This window comes from Periplaneta americana, chromosome 6, assembly GCF_040183065.1.
Source record: "Periplaneta americana isolate PAMFEO1 chromosome 6, P.americana_PAMFEO1_priV1, whole genome shotgun sequence".
Taxonomy (NCBI): domain Eukaryota; kingdom Metazoa; phylum Arthropoda; class Insecta; order Blattodea; family Blattidae; genus Periplaneta; species Periplaneta americana.
Genome location: NC_091122.1, coordinates 91,648,442 through 91,663,542, shown reverse-complemented (window position 1 = coordinate 91,663,542; position 15,101 = coordinate 91,648,442). Strand labels below are relative to the sequence as shown.

The 15,101-nt window shown below is 33.6% G+C and overlaps 1 protein-coding gene across 1 annotated transcript in view; it reads left to right on the top strand.

Moving 5' to 3' along the window:
- Positions 1 to 242: 242 nt before the first annotated feature.
- Positions 243 to 15,101, top strand: part of LOC138701493 (synaptotagmin-7-like) — a 201,282-nt gene continuing 186,423 nt past the window's right edge. The window contains exon 1 of the mRNA XM_069828411.1: positions 243 to 652. The gene's annotated coding sequence lies outside the window, so the exon portion shown is untranslated. The remainder of the gene's footprint in view (positions 653 to 15,101) is intronic.

Below are 15,101 nucleotides of genomic sequence, written 5' to 3'. Positions count from 1 at the left end.
AAACATTAGATAATGCTGACTCTTCTATTCATTTATCTGAATTCGAAAATAAGCAACTCCTATTCCATTAAATTTGAAAATCCCATGTTGCTAACGGGTCGGGCTCCACAGATTGACGCTCCGCTGAACACTTCTTACTAAACGTTAATTAAAAGAAAATCCGATTTTGAGAAACGAGATGAAAATGTGCGCACGCATCCAGCGGATGCTGCGCCGACTACAACCGAGAGTGACCGACTGTAGCGCCTGGGTGTGAGCGTGAGGCGTCTGGGCTCACTGTGAACCGGCCGCGATCCACGCAACGGCCCTCCGCGGGGCCTGAACCCTGGACCTTCTCTGTTAGTGAACAAGTGTGAGTCGGAAGCATACATACAGACAGGCGGTTGAAGTAACGGCAACTATTCACAAATAATAAGCCATATTACAGAAATATAATTGACAATATTAATTGTCAAAATCAAAATTATAATTACAAAAATAACATCAACAGCAAAAATAACGCCGACGATTGCAGCAGCAGGAACAACATTGGAATCCGCACCAGAGAGGGGCAGAGCACCTCTGAGAGAAGAAATCGATCGCCTCGGCGTGTGTGCTATTTCTGTTGGAGGCATTGCCATGACGACACCGCGATGCCCCCCCACGTGACCCGGTGAGTACATGCCGCTTGATGAAGCTTTTCATTTGTTTTAAACAAAACAGGTTGGATTAGGCATACAGTATATTGCGTGTCTAATTGCCAACAGTAAAATGAGAATTACAATTTTAAATTATCTTTGTAGAGAATGTATAACGATTGATTTTGCACATACATACTTGCTACGAACAAAGTATGAGAAATGTTTCTAAACAATACATTTCTTTCTTTTAAATAAAATGACCTGTATTCTTACTTTGTGGAAAATCCGTCAGAGTACAAGTTCGCATTGGATAGTAGGATCGTTCACAAAATAATAGAGAACAAAATTGAAAATAATACATGAATATAAAAGTATTATAATCTATATACACTCATATAGGCTATCGCGTATCGCAGTAAGTGTAAGATTTTGGGGAAAAAATCGTAAGCTAAGCAGAATGAATAATCTTTAATTTTTATAATAAAGAGCTATGCACCATATCATAAAATAGTAATTATGTTAACAATAATAATAGCAATGATAATAATAACAATAATAATAATAATAATAATAATCACTATCTTCATAACTATCTATTGAACAACTGCGCCCTTCAGTCTTTCATTTTCTCAATTTCGTAAGGATTATGAACAAAAATAGTACTGTACATCTTGATTACACGCTTTTAACACTTTCTATCACTTAAGGATTTAGTTACATAACAACTTTCTAGCGTTAAATTGAAAACTAAGTGATAAATTACCTTGGAATGGAATGGAATTTACGGGAGGGGGCACTATGGACCAGCACTGCGACCTGTTACGATCTATTGCACTAACCCTCAAGCTAGGCGCAAGCCCAAACCCACACCGGCTGACTACACTAAAGTTCGCTGCGTAAACAGGTTTCGAGCAGACAACCCCCCTCGTCTCTAGGCGAGCCCCTCGTGAGTCACAAGCCGACGAACAGGTAATGCTATAGAATGATGACGAAATGGAGAAATGGTGATGGAATGATGTAGATGGCTAATTTGGGGAAAACGGGAGAACCCCGAGAAAACCCCCAACTGCGACCTTATCCGCCACAAGTGTTATTACAGATTTTTCAATTAAAAATCCCAGATCTTACCGGGACTCGAACTCGGGCCGCCTGGAGGTCTGGGTAAATTACGTTAGTTGAATAGTTTCGACTCCACTCACTAGTTCTGAAGATGACTAAAGATACAGTCGAAACTAGTCAACTAAGGTAATTTACCACTTAGTTTTCAATTTAACATTAGAAAGTTATCCGGTCTCGCTATTCATATTACACAGCTAAATAAAATACATACTGTACTAACACAAGATAATTATGTGGCACGCATCTAGTCGCTAGGAAAGAAAGGAACATTTCCATCTCCCTGCTGGAAGTCGAAATGGGATCTATTATTTTGCAATCATATATGCCATCGTTTTGAGACACAGAGTGGAAAAATAATGGAAACAAATATAGTAAATAATAATAATAATAATAAAATAATAATAATAATAATAATAATAATAATAATAATAATAATAATTATCGTCATCTTCCTATTTCATTTAAGATATTCTTAAAGTAAAACATTTCAGCTTCTAGACATCAAACATTATTTACGAGAGTAAAATTGGAATAAATATTGTAAAACAGTTTTATAAGAAAATTAAATTCGGTTACAAACTTCGTGCTCAATACGACAGGTTGCACGTGAGAAAGTATCCCCAACGCGACATCGCTTTTATCTTCGCTAGTTGAGCGGAAATATATTTGAAGGATACAAAAGTTGTGTCCTACATTGGAACACGCAACTCGGCAGGAATAGCACCTGTTTGCGTTACGTCGTGTTAGGAGGACGCGGCCATAGTCCGCAAGTTTGGATTTCAAGAAACGTTCAAAGTGCTGCTTTATTGGTCAAATTCGTTTTAGTCATGTTGATTATTTAATCATATATAGGCCTACATAAAGCGTACCAAATAATCCAAAATCATTACATCAATCAACATAATAATAATAATAATAATAATAATAATAATAATAATAATAATAATAATAATAATAATAATAATAATAATAATAATATAATTGAGTTTATTAAAACTGAATTGAAAATATTGTTATACTGTATTATAATAATTCCCTATAACAATCTTTTTTGAGTTAGAGGTAAACGATAACCAGAAGCGATGAAAATATCAGGAAATGAAGAAAGATTGAAATGGATTGGAAGAAAAAAATAAGAAGTCTCTATCAAAACAGGCTTAACAATGATGATAATGATGATGATGATAATAATAATAATAATAATAATAATAATAATAATAATAATAATAATAATAATAATATAATTGCATTTATTAAAACTGAATTGAAAATATTGTTATACTAGCCGTACCCGTGCGCTCCGCTGCACCCGTTAGAAATAAATATAAAGTAATTACATAATTAAAATAGGACATTTGATCCAGGGAAGATTCGTGTTTGACAGAAGGATAAATCGTTTAATATGTTACTTAATTTAAATTGTATTTAAATAATTAAAATGCGATCATTTTGGTCCAGAGACCACTCATTTGGTGCAATGACAATTCCTTTAACATGTTTCTTAATTTTTATTACGTGCATCCATACTTTATTGAAGACTGACATATCATTTAGATTTAATGTGTAATACTTTATTTTACTTGCTATATGTTTCCATTGAATTATGATAATAACTTAATTTTAACCCTTGTTTTCTACGTATTCAGTAAATGGCGCTTGGGCCACTATGGTTCTGAACCCTTCAAATAACTTAAATAAATTATATTATATTATATTATATTATATTATATTATATTATATTATATTATATTATATTATATTATATTATATAAAAAATGTGTTGACAACGGATGTACACCGATAAGTAAATTTTTAATTTGTTATGGGGGCTCTTGAATCTCAGGAGGAACAAATTTTATTTTACAACAGCGCAACATAATCTGCTTGGCTCATTACCCAATTTTTTTGCATTGCATTTAATGCATATGTATTTTATGTATTTTAACACGATTCAATTGAGCGTAGTTAAAATTTGGATTATAAAATAATGGAATGCTAAGCTAACATATTATTACTGCATACTAAATCAATACACTCTGTGGTTCGTTAATTCTCTGAGATAAACATTATTTTAAGAAATACAGGAAACGAATACACAGAATAGCCTATCAAGTTGTTAGTGTATAAGAAGCTATTTTAATCTTACCTGTCCTCAATTCACTCCGAAGTTACTGTAATAACATTATAGCATTATGTCCATATAGAGAAACTACACTTTCCAATGGTGAAATAATAATTAATTACACAAATCGGTTAATTTAGCTTCCGATATTACTTCATACAAACACAGAAACAGTCTCTGTAGACTATCTTTCATAGCTTTCGATTGTTGCTGTCCAAGGTCCCTTATAGACGAAGTCATTTTTTTTTAATTCATTACACTGCCTTAGATGGCAGTTATTTTAATTTTAAAACTCATTTATCTTATTAAATATCAGTCCTATCAAACTTTTTCAAGGAATAAAACTTATCGGAAATTATTTTTAAAGAAACTTTTGTTATGTAACATTTTTCACAAAAATCAATAATAAGCGAGATATTTCGATTTATTTAATTCACACCCCCTTATAACCCTCCTTTTAAATAATGTATTTTGAATGCCATATACCTAAAATCTAAGTTACAACGAACTTAATTTATATTCCAATTTTCATCGAAATCCGTTCAGCCATTATCGCGTAAAAAGGTAACAAACAGACAGACAGACAGACAGACAGACAGACATACAAACAAAAATTTCAAAAAAGCGATTTTCGGTTTCAGGGTGGTCAATTACATATGTTAGGACCAATTATTTTTGGAAAATCGAAAATTACCAGAAAAATTTCGGCTACAGATTTATTATTAGTATAGATTATAATAGTTCCCTGTAACAATCTTTTTTGAGCTATAGGTAAACGATAATCAGAAGCGATGAAAATATCAAGAAATGAAGAACGATTGAAATAGATTGGAAGAAAAAAATGAGAAGTTTCTATCAAAACAAGCTTAACAATAATGATAGTGATAATGATAGTGATAATAATAATAATAATGATAATAATAATAATAATAATAATAATAATAATAATAATAATAATAATAATTTATTAAAACTGAATTGAAACTATTGTCTGTAATAGTTCCCTCAAACATTCTTTTTGAACTATAGGTAAATAATAACCAGAAGCGATAAAAATACCAAGAAAGGAAGAAAAATTGGAGTGGATTGGACGAGAAAAATAACTCTCTACCAAAACAGGCTTAACAATGGTAATAATAATAATAATGATAATAATAATAATAATAATAATAATAATAATAATAATAATAATATATTTATTTAGAATATTAACGTGCAAAACAAGAGCACAAGGTCAATTACAGTTTAGCACAAGATACAGAACAAAACAAAACAACAAATGATGATATGAATGAATGATAGACAATGGCAATGAGATGAAATACAATCAATATAATAGTCAACATTAATTATTGACCAAATGCAACAAAATAAATAGCACAAATAATTATTAAAATTAGTACAGTGAGATAATTAAAATAATGGCAATTAAATAAAATGAATTACGAATGAATTAATGAAATCATATAAATGAAGACTGGAATAATATAAGACACAGTGCATACAAATAATTATTAAAATTAGAGACAAATACAAATAAACAATAATGACAAAATGAATAGATAATTACAAAAATACATGATACAGAAAAGCTAAAAACAACACAAACGAAGTTAAAAATGAATATGCTTAATATAAGAATAGCCAAACAACAAACTATACAATAAACGGATCTGAATTAATATAATGTAAATTGGCAGCTTTCATGCATCTGACAACTGGAGAGAGAGATTTAGGCTTATAGGAATAAAATTTTTTTTGAAATCTTAAACCTTTCGAATGGGCCCGAAGGTAGATATTGCCCATTGTCCATAATCCGTCACTCTACAGACTTTTAAGGTTCCAGACAGACCAGTCAATTGCTGGCCTCACGGCCACATGCCGAAGCAGAGGTGGACATCATCTAACCTGAATGGAGGTATCGCATGGTTGCATGATGATTCCCCCATACGTAAAGCTGGCTTTCGCTACCTACTGTATCTTCTCAAGTGTATCAGAGGCTGGGTGGGCATCGGTCTCATACACTGGCCGAAATTTCATGAGAAAATTTCTTTTCCCATGAGGATTCAAACCAGCGCGCTTTCTGTAAAGTGAATCCTAGGTAGGATGCCTTAGACCACGACGCTACAGTGCGGAATACCCAAATTGGCTTTGTACACCCAAAATAATTCAAGGACTTGAAGGAGTCTAAGTCTTATCTTTTTTATGAACATCTGACACATAGTTAGTAATATCCTTCCTTGAATCTACATTATACATGGTGATTCGAAAGGTTGCGCACAAACTTAAGGAGCTTATAGAGGGGTCGAATTACAACAACTTTAGAATAGGAACTTATGGTCTAGGAAGTAATCCTGAGTCAGTGCAAGCCTGGGAATGTCAGGAACTACATAATGGACAATCACAATTTAAGTTAAGCAAAGATAATGTTTACTCGACACTTTCTCTTACAAAAGTTATTGAACTTGGCGACCACCACATCCATAGGCATAACATCGTCTTAGGAAATTATGGCGCATCCTACCAAATACATCACGCATCTCACGAACCTCATCAAATGCTGCAAGTATCTTGGCGAGAAGTGTTTCTTGGTCGGGAGCTGGTGTCTGGTACACGAGGCTTTTGATATGCCCCCAGAAGAAGAAATCAAGAGGCGTCAGATCAGGGGAGCGGGGTGGCCAATCAATTGGACCTTGCCTCCCGATCCAACGCTCGGGATATGTGTCATTTAGTAGGCCTATGTCACGTACTTGAAGAGAAAAGTGTACAGGTGCTCCGTGTAGTTTTATCCACATTTGACGACGCACAATAAGTGGTACATTCTCTAACAGTTCTAGAAAAACGTCTCGAATGAAGACCTTGTACCTCACCCCAATCAAACGTGGTAGCAGAGGAACGTCTTCATTTCATACTGTATCGAACCAAGTGTCTCATTGCAAAGTAAGCTTACATCTGCAATGTAGTTCCTGATATTCCGAAGCGTACACTGACTCAGGATTACTTCCTAGACCGTATGTTCCTATTCGAAAGTTGTATTTCGATCTCCCTATAAGCTCTTTAAGTTTGTGTTCAACCTTTTGAATCACTCTGTATAAACAGAAAAGTTATTTGAAACGAAGTCACTGCGTTCTAGAAAGATCTATATTGCACGTTTAAGGCAAAGTTACATTTATGGAATGGATATTATGTAGCATCACATATAAAAGGTATAAAGGTAAAGATACCTCCTTCAGACGCCGCGAAGAAGTGCCGTACCGACGAAGGGTTCTACAGTTAAAACCCCCAAAATCAAGAAAGATAGATGGATAGGTGGGTGGGTGGGTGGGTGGGTGGGGGGTGGACGTCTGGACGGACGGACGGACAGACAGACAGACAGACAGACAAGACACAGACAGACAGACAGATATAAAGTAAAATATATTTTAAACCAGTGATAATTAAATTGTTCCTCTCAATCAAACAATACAAGAGTGAAACCTAGTAAGGTAGATAAACACTGCCATAGTTAGAATTTTAAGCTCTTGCTTGGGATTCAAGTGCATCATGAACTTACAAAATTAATATAGCCTATAATTTAATAATTAAGCATAAATATCTGATTGGACCTCCCTTGGCGTGACTGTCAAGGAAACGCAAAAGGGCATGGATTCAAGGCTCCATGCTTTCATGACTACAGTTCTAGAATGCGTTAGTGTGGTTGGTACCACGCTCCGACCTTCTTTTATCCCAGGTAAGACCTGGTACTTAATTTTACAGGAGGCTGAGTGGACCTCGTGCACGTTCTAGAAGTTTTGGTAACGAGAAAAATTCCGCCCAACTTTCGGTACTGAACCTTAACCATCCGTTATACAGCCAGATTACTCTATCAATTGAGCTTCCCGGCTGCCTATTTTACAAAATTTAGATTTATATTAGATTTAGATTTTATTTAATAATAACATATACATAAAAACGTTACATTAAAGTACCCCGAAAGAGCAAAGCTCGTGTTCGGGGACAGTTCCCTTACATAGATATACATACTTTGTAGACAAAATACTTAATAAAAAAGCTCACATAAAGATGATAATAAAATTAGTAAATAATAATACTAGTAATAACTGAGTGAAAAAAGAGACGATGTTGAGATTGATGAATTAATATTAAATTATTATTATTATTAGTAGTATAATTAGTGCAGGTCATGTTGATATAGTAACCAAGATAAAATAGAAAAATACACTTAGGATAGAAATAATTTTGTTTTACAATACATGGTACATAATATATATACAGGGAAGTCTATCATATAAATTTTTTAATTCTGAATCTGAAAATTTCATTGCTTAAAGTAGTCAATTCTGGATGAAATTTTATTATCGAATTATATAGACGTGGACCATAATTTGTACTGTGTAGTAAAGCAGCAGATGTGAAATATTTAGGTTCAACTAATTTAAGAATTTAATTTCGTCTTGTATTATGAGCATGTGGCTGAGCTACAAATTTCATTCTATATTTATGATAGAATTTCATTAAAGAGTATTTATAAATTTGGTCAATCCTAAAAACATTCAATTCGGAATGGATCAAATTTGTTGGATAATCCAGTCGCCTTTTCAAACAAATTTTGATTATACGTTTTTGCAACATAATTAGAGGGAAAAGAGCAGTTTTTGTAATGCCTCCCCATCCAGTTATACCCAGACATCGGATTCTAGGGCAAATGCCTATTTTGTTTCTTTAGGAGAAAAGTAAAAATAATTATTAATATTTGTGTTTCATGGAAATTGAAAGGTATTCAAAGAGTTTTATAGTGCCCTAAAATGCCTTAAAACGGTTATTAGAGCCTAATTTGTTAATATTCGCCTAAAAATGCCTAACTCATTGTAAAGTTTCGCATTTTACTCTTACTTTTTTAAATTTATACATGCATTCACTGCGAAATTTAAGGCATTTAAAAAGTGGAAAGTTTGCTTCACACCGGCCATGAAACCATTGATAAAGGAAACAAAATGTTTTGAATATCACGACACTCGCAATAGATTTCACCGAATTTAACATGTTTGGAGGCATAAATGCCGACAAAGAACCAACCTTAGTTTTGAAGCAGGCAACAATCACAACATGTGCTGCTACCGATTCAGAGATATACTATACTATAAAAATGACTGTTTTCGGTCTGAAACCGATTAGCTGTACTGCCCTTCAGAGTGTCATAAAATCACAATTTTTGGAGAAAGAGTGTTTTTGAAATATTTATGAAAAGTCATAAAACTGCGAATTAGTAGGGTAAACCGTTACAAAATATTTAAAAGAATGGCCCTCCTAGTGTTAACACTACCAGGAAATGCAACAATAAGTGGAACTTTGTATTTTTGTCCAATTGAATCTCAATAACAACGGTTCATTTGAATGCTCGTTAACAGTTGCTCTTTTCCTCACCTTATTTGTGTTGAGAAGTTTTGAGCGGTAGGACGTTTTCCTGTGAAGTTTAACGCGATAATGCCGAAAAATATAAGTGCAAAATCTACATTGATCCGGCAATGGCTAACAGAATATTCAGAATTCACTTATGATGGAAAAATAATATTCTGCAAGATTTGTAGCAAACAGGTATGTAACAATAGTTGAAATATATAAATTCTATTAATTTTAATGAGTAGGCCTATAATATTTATACATTGGCTGAGCTAACCTGAGGTATAATTCTTTTTAAGACCACTACACTTTAACCTTTTAAATTCCGATAATTAAAGTATTTGCAGGTCATTAAAATTTTGATTGTTCGAACCCACTAACTTTGTGATAGAAATACGGCAATACAACAATTAGGATTTTATTTTAATTCAGTTTACTTTACATTTTTAGATTTCGCAAGAAAAGAAGTGCAAGCATGTGCAAGGAGCGGCTCATAAGGCTAAAGCTCAGCAGAAAAATCAACTGCAACAAACTTTACTAACAGAGCCTACTTCATCCAATCTCAGCAGCAATTTCTATGCTGATTTAACCAGAGCGTTTGTTGCTGCTAACATTCCCTGGAATGCAATTGAAAATCCGGTCTTAAGACAGTTTTACAAAAATACTGCAAACAAAATATCCCATCTGAGTCGACCCTAAGAAAAAATTACTTAGACAGAATATACAATGAAACTTTAGCTTCCATTCGGGAGGATATAGGTGATTCTTACATATGGATGAAACCTCAGATCCTATGAATAGGTATATAGCAAATATGGTAGTAGGAAAACTTAGTCCTGATGGACCTTCGATTCCACACCTCGTATGTGTTAAGGAACTTTCGAAAGTGAATAGCTAAGCCATTGCTTATTTTGTAAATAAAGGCCTACAGTCTTTATACTCAGGTAATACAGATGATTCTAAAGTTCTGTTGTTTTGTACTGATGCTGCCTCATACATGGTTGCTGCAGCTCCACTTCTTAAAACATTTTATCCTAACCTCACGCATGTAACCTGTCTAGCTTCACAGGGTTTCTGAAACAATCCGGAATGAATTTCCTCTTGTCAATTCGTTTATTTCTAACACAAAAAAATGTTTTTGTAAAGCCCCATCCAGGATTTCAATATTCAGAGAGAACTTTCCAGATATCCCACTCCCACCTCAGCCGGTTGTTACACGATGGGGAACCTGGATTCAGTCAGTGGTGTATTATTCTAAGTATTTTAAAGAAGTGGTCACAGTTATTGATAAATTACCTGAAACTGATAGTGCAGCGTGTGTGAAAGCAGTGAAAGATTGTCTGAATGACTCACGAGTGAAAAACGATATTGCCTACATAACATCAAACTTTTCTTTCATATCTGCAAGCATTGAACAATTAGAACGTGAAAAACAATCTCTTTGTAGCCAAATAGCAATAGTAAAGGAAGCTCAAGTGAACATACATTCTGCTTTGTGCGAAACTGGGAAAAAAGTTAAAAATAAGTGGGACAACGTATTAAATAAGAATGTAGGATTTTCATTGTTGGAAAAAGTATCAAGAGTGATATCGGGGGAAAGTGTAAATGTTCCAGTAAGTATTGATGTTTCTATTGTACCTAATTTAAAATTTGCGCCTCTCACATCAGTTTCGGTTGAAAGAAGTATTTCTGCTTTCAAAATGATTCTCAGTGACAAAAGGCAAAGGTTAACTGTGGAGAATTTAGAAAAAATTCTGGTGGTGTACTGTGCAGATAATTATAATAAAGTCTGAGCATGGAACTGAATTTCAATAACTTAAAATGAGTAATCTTGATATCAATAATCATTATTTCATTAGTTTCAATATATTAAATTTGTGCAGCTCTGTTTATAAATATAATATAGTATTCTTTTTTAATGTTTAAACATACTTTTTGTGCGTATTTTAGTGTATAACTAAAAATTTTAGTGAAAGAAATAAGTATGATACCTTGATGTGCCTAAAATGCCTATTTTCATTAAAATAGAGCTTAATTTTACAAATTTTGAGCTTATTTTAGGCGCCTAAAACTGCAATTTTTAGTGCCTAAAAATCCGATGTCTAGTTATACCATATTGGATAACAGATTCAACTATAGCCAAATAAACCAAACGTAATACATGAGTAGGCAAGTAATGGCGAAGGTTTACAAATTTGTAAATTGTTTTACGTATCCTGTTACATAAAAAGGTGATTTGTCTATCCCATTTCAAGTGCTGATCAACAATAATTCCCAGGTATTTCACATCTACAGATTCTTTCAGGCAAGGGCATTTACAGGTTGTAGAGAGTTTACAAAATGAGTTTTGGATTATTAATTTTAAATGAGAAAATGATTTCAATTTGTTCAATCCAGAGACTGTTAAAGAAAATGGCACCAAAGTAGTTTTAGTTATATTTAGAGATAGCAAATTTGCATCAAGCCAGTTTTTGATCAAATTTATACCTACATTGGCATGTTTATAAGTGTTCTCCCAAGTTAAACCACTGAAAATCACCACCGTATCATCAGCGTAAGAATAACAGGAGCCATTATGTACTTTCAAATCAATGTTTAATAAATCATTAATATATATTAAAAATAGAATAGGACCTAAAATTGTTCCCTGAGGGACACCTATATCAATATTTACATTTTCACTGATATTATCATCAATTTTGGTTACCTGAGTTCTTTTGTTTAAGTATGATCGAAATAACTTATGCGCAATACCCCTGACTCCTATATCAAATAATTTGTCCAGAAGTAAACGATGGTTAACCGTGTCAAAAGCTTTCCTTAAATCTAAGAAAATCCCTAAACATTTAGAACCGTTATCCAACTCCTGCATAATTTTACCAGTGACTTCAATAATTGCGTCATCCGTAGATAATTTATTTCTGAAGCCATACTGATGTTTGGATAGGATTTCATTTTTCTCTAAGTAATTTACTAATCTGTTTTTTTTTTAATTTTTCTAATATCTTTGAGAAGCTAGAGAGCAAGGATATAGGTCTATAGTTATTCAGACTTTTTCTTTCCCCTGACTTATGGACCGGTACAACTACAGCATTTTTCAGAGATTCTGGGAAAACTCCTTGGGCGAGACATAGATTGAACACATAAACAAGCGGTTTTAATATATGTTTAATGATAATCTTTAATGTGTTATTTGTAAATTTGTCGATTCCCGGTGAGACATTATTTTTTAAGGATTTAACAATATTATAAATTTCTTCTTCGGTTACTGGTGATAAAGATGCGTGCTTATTTTGGTCACTGCAATAATTTTCCATGTTAAATGCCGATTTGTTGATGTTCGATGCAATGCTATGTCCTACTTTTGAGAAATATTTATTAAATTCATTAGCTATATCTTTTTTGTTTTTAAATATTTCTCACTCTTCATTTAAAATCTCTGATATGATACTATTTTGGTTCACATTTACGTCTGTGGCTTCATTAATAGTTTGCCAAAATTTCCTAGGATTATTTCGATACTTCTGAAATTGAGATTGATAATACTGAGTTTTCATGTTTCTTATAATAAGAGTTAAGGTATTTCTGTATTTTTTGTAATAATTTATTAGATTTATATTATCAGGTTCTTTTCTAATATTTCTGGCTAATTTGTCTCTTACACGGATTGACTTAATGATACCTGTGGTGATCCAGGGTTTTATTTTTCTTAATTTACAAGATACTTTAAGGTAAGATACATCTGTACTTATGTCTATATAATTAGATATTAAATTTTGGAATACTTGAAAGCATAATTCAGCATTTTCACAGTTAAGCACAGAATCCCAATTTTCTTTTTCTATAAGCGAAATTAGCTTATTGTAATTTATGTTTCTTTTTATATGGAGAGGATACTGAGATGTATTCGAGTTTTTAATTCCAATTTCGAATAATGCAATAACTGCATAGTGGTCGGTAATAGCACTACAGAAAACAGCAGGTACAAATTTCCAGTTACTCTTTGTTTTAAAAAATATGTGATCAAGGCAAGACTTAGAATCAGGCCGAGTAATAGAGTGTAAAAATTTGACAAATCCATATTCGTGTAAGATATTCATGTACCTATTGCCAGTACTGTCTAATTTGTCTTCTAGAATTTGTATGTTAATGTCTCCAACAATGATTTGATTGCTTGTGTCTTTAGAATTAAACAAAAATAGTTCAAAATAGTCTAAAAATTCATTTATACAGTTGTTTGGGGATCTATTGTTTGGGATGGAGAATGGAGTATTATTACATATAAAATTAAGATGAATAGAATTACATTGTGGGATATCTACATGTACTATTGTGACATCAATATTATTTTTGCAGTAGACAACTAAACTATCGCATTTATTATATTTATTCGTTTTGACAAACTTTTTATAACCTGGTAAATCATAACCAGAGAAATGATTTAACCAAGCCTCCGTCAATATAATGAAGTCGAAAGGATTATTAAAATGTTGCATAGTGGCACAGAATTCCAGGAAATGTTTATTTAAGCTGCGTATATTTAAGTGAAATAATTTAAAACCGTGTAAATTGTTACCAATGTAACTGTTGCAAGAGTCAAGGTCTTCCAAAACTGCTGTGCGAGTGTTATTATTAGCGGAATAATAATTCAGCTCATTTATTAGACAATCCATTGTTGAGAAATATTAACCTTAATAGGAAATAAAAACCAGACAGTAAGACAATTACAATGTAATTAAGTCTTGGACAGAATTGATCTTATAAGCAGGGCTGGTTTCATCCTTACGAATAAATACCTTACAATGTCTCGTCCAAACAAAACGGTACCCTTTCTGATTAGCTGCGTCTCTTGTTCTATTTAGTAGGTCACGGGTAGCAACTGTCAAATGTTCACCAGCAGTCAGCCTCCCATCAGGTAGCAAAGGGTTGATCCTTTGTAGTGGAATTCCTGGGTCTTCCGGGTGTTTCCTCGCTTCTAACTTGAATTTCTGGAGCCATGTGTCTCGACTAATTCTTTTGTTAAACCTGACGACAATAGGCTTCGTCTTGCCGGGTTTTGCAGGTAGCCTATGTACAACGCTTAAGTCAGCGACAAGCTCCGGTCCTCCGATGACTTCCGAAATATTTTCGACAATCATTGGAACAGATTCTTCTGGAGTTTCCGGAATCCCAAACACCAGCAGATTGTCCCTACGCGTGTACTGCTGTAGTTCATTTTAGTTTCCACAAGAGTTCATTTTCCTTTTTTAGATCACGCACTTCCCCCTGTGTTGATTTCAGATCTTCTTTCGTCTTACACAGCTCTTCGCTAAATGCATCAAACTTGTTTGACATGAACTGAACTGATTGCTGTAATGCACTTATCTCCAATTGTATCCTTGATTTAAACTCATCAAACATTTGTTTTAAATTAGATATTACTTTGCTGTCCCCACTCACTTCATTTCCGCTTTCACTTTCCACTTTACGGTTATTTTTTGGTCCCCCCATTGTAAAAGATTTCGCTGGAATACTGGGGGCAGCACAAGAAAACACGTCCACTCTCAACTACGGTCTGACCGGTCTGACATAAATATGTGTCAGAATCGCTGTATCTACCTATTCCAGTTGCCTACATGTGCAAGTAAATATGTAACACAGAAGAATGCGTCGATTAGGCTATAATCATTGCTCATAAATGACTACTACAAATTTTACAGTATTATTGTTATGATCAAATACATTACTACTCATCCAAGGCGAGTGAGAGCCTGACAGGATAGATGAGCGCGCTACTTGTTCTATTTACGAACTAGACCAGACGTCTCCAAAAGCGTACTCGCGAGTAAGCCCCTGAACGG